At 58.5% G+C, this 2,587-nt stretch overlaps 1 long non-coding RNA gene across 1 annotated transcript; it reads right to left on the reverse strand.

Annotated features, from left to right (window-relative positions):
* Positions 1-639: 639 nt before the first annotated feature.
* On the reverse strand, positions 640-2,218 carry LOC148217745 (uncharacterized). The gene is made up of 2 exons (XR_015800794.1): positions 1,958-2,218; positions 640-1,008 (listed from the first exon to the last, which is right to left on the reverse strand). It is a non-coding gene; the product is annotated as an uncharacterized LOC148217745 (long non-coding RNA).
* Positions 2,219-2,587: the final 369 nt, after the last annotated feature.

Genomic DNA, 2,587 nt, shown 5'->3' on the forward strand with positions numbered 1-2,587 from the left:
AGTCACCACCCCAGTCCTCCAGCCTTGTCAAATGTTTGCAATGAATGGAGCCAAGTTCTAATCCTTAATCTAAATTTATGTCAGCTTTTGTTAGAAAGATACCGGACAGTAAATCATACAAGAGAATTTAAAAATTGCACAAAGAATAACAGGCCCAGACCAAACCCAACCGCCCCCATCAGTGCTCCACCCCAATTTTGGGAGAAACAGTGATACAGTTTATAAATACTCTCCTTCCACACTATTCAGTCCTTCACCGCACATCCCCAGAGAGGAGTCCCTCAGACCTTGCTCCCCTGAACACCAGGAGAGCTGGAGTTTCACCCAGATCCCACATTCCCATGGCAGTTAATCCCAGCAGGGAGGCAAAGAGGAACCCTGCATCCTCTGACATAGCCCACAGCACGGGCAGCACCAGGAGCCCTCCAGGCTCAGACCTCTGGTGCTGAAGCCTCTGGGCTTTGGCTGATCAAACACCACAGCTCTTGGCAAAGATGCCAGGAGAGTCGTGATTCTTCCTGTCCTGAAAGAGAGGAGGAAAAGAAAATTAAGTCGACTGCAGAAGGATTCCAGCTCTCAACTTCTGCTCTGATTCCTCACTCTGGGGTTTTATCCATGACAAGTGACACCAATTCAGAGTGCCCTTTTCCAGCATTTTTATTCCTAACTATTAAAAGGATGCTCATTTCTCTTATTGTATTCTTTGCTTAATTTTATTAGCGGCATTTTCATCCCAGACCCCACTTGTCAGTTCTTCAATCCTTTAGCACTGGACTTGGCACAAAGGGATACCCGTGGTGCTGCATCACAAGAAATCCCAAAGAGAAACCCCTTCCAAACCTGACGGAGAAAGCTTTCAAGGCACTCCAGAACACAGACAGCTTTTCCTGCCTTGTCAGGCCACACCAATTCTGTCCCATCCACCTGAACTGTGCAGGTGAGGAAAAGGCTTTCCTTGCTCCTCGGGAATCACTGTCTGAGACCACAGATGTCCATCCTGGGCAGCACCTGGAAACAACGTGGGAAAGGCAAAATGAGAGTGTTTTCTATCAGAAAATTACTACTACTAATAAAAATAACAATCAGAACTTCTGGACAAATTTAGTAACATCACTTTGATATGAGAAATACAGGCCATGCCCATCCTTGTAGCCCAGGTGAAAACAGGAAGGAGAACTAGAGGAAAAGCAGAGTCCCTTATTTGATCTCTGGACACAAACGGAGGCCTTTTCCCTGTGAAACCAAACTCACCCTTCCAGGGTTCCTGAGATCAGCTACGAGGAGGCTTTTGGCACTCCAAGAGCAGCTGGGTCACAGCTGGATGCGGCTTGGGTCTGGGAGACACCGTGCTCCTTCTGGAATTCTAGCACGCAAATGCCTGCTCCTGGCCCCAGGCCCGGAGATAAAATCTGTGGGGTTTTTCCCTGTGCAACATTGTTCACCCCTCCCAGGTTCCTGAGATCTGCACAGAGGAGGCTTTGGGCACCCCAAAGGCAGCCAGGGTTACAGGTGGGGGCAGCTTGGGGCTGGGAGAAATCCTCATCCATTTGGAATTTTATCAGGCAGAAACCTGGCTGGGTGCACAGGTCTCTGGACACGACCAGTGGCCCTTTCCCCTGTGAAACAAAACTCACCCTGCCAGGCTCCTGAGACCACTTAGGAGGAGGGGTTTGACTCTCCAAGAGCAGTCGCAACGAGAGATGCTCACACAGAAGGCCATGCAGAAGAGGAAACGAGCGCACCCGCAGCCCCCCAAGGCGCGCCCCAACGCCCCAGACCCGGCACTGCCAGCTCGGGCAGTCCCATAAAGCATCCCCCGCCTCCGCAGCGGCGGGACAGGCGGGGCCCGGGGTCCCGAGGAAACCGAGCGTGCCCGGAGGCGCGGCAGGACGGCAGCGCAGCGCCGCCTGGCGGCGGAGCAGGAGAGCAGCGCCGGGCCCCATGGCAGTATCGGTACCCGTGCGCCCCTTGCTGTCCGCGGCGATGCAGCGCCCGATGCCGAGTTCCACGCCCGTGTCGCCGAGGGAGAGGGGCACCGCTGGCTGGGGCCTCCCCGCCGACACGGACAGAAGCCGAAGCAGAAGCCCCGGTGCCATTGGCGGCCCCTACCCAGCGGGCCGGGCTCCGCCGGGCCCGCGGCCCCGCGCGGTATCGGGTCGGCCCGCTCCCGTCTTCGTCGCACCCGGGCCCTGCTCCTGGCATGAAGCGCGTCACCGCCCCGCGCCGTCCCGCCCCCCGCGCGTCATCGCGTGCGTTCGGCGGCCCGCCCCGGGGGCGGTGCCGGGGGCGCTACCCGGGGCGGTGCCGGGGCAGTGCCGGGGGCGGCACCGGGGGCGGTGCCGGGGCGGTGCCGGGGGCGTTCCCGGTCGCCGTGCCGGGGTAGCCCGGGGAGCGGTTCCGGGAGCGGTTCGGGGGGCGGTGCCGATTGCAGTCCCGGTCACTGTCCCCAGTCCCCGTCCCCAGTCCTGGTCCCGGTCCCAGTCCCCGGTTCCGGTCCCCGATCCTGGTCCCAGTCCCAGTTCCCCGTCCCGGAACCCGATCACGGTCCTGGTCCCAGTCCCCAATCCCGGTCCCGGTCCCTGTCTCC

The sequence above is a fragment of the Sturnus vulgaris genome, unplaced genomic scaffold (genome assembly GCF_052056855.1).
Source record: "Sturnus vulgaris isolate bStuVul1 unplaced genomic scaffold, bStuVul1.hap1 Scaffold_318, whole genome shotgun sequence".
Taxonomy (NCBI): domain Eukaryota; kingdom Metazoa; phylum Chordata; class Aves; order Passeriformes; family Sturnidae; genus Sturnus; species Sturnus vulgaris.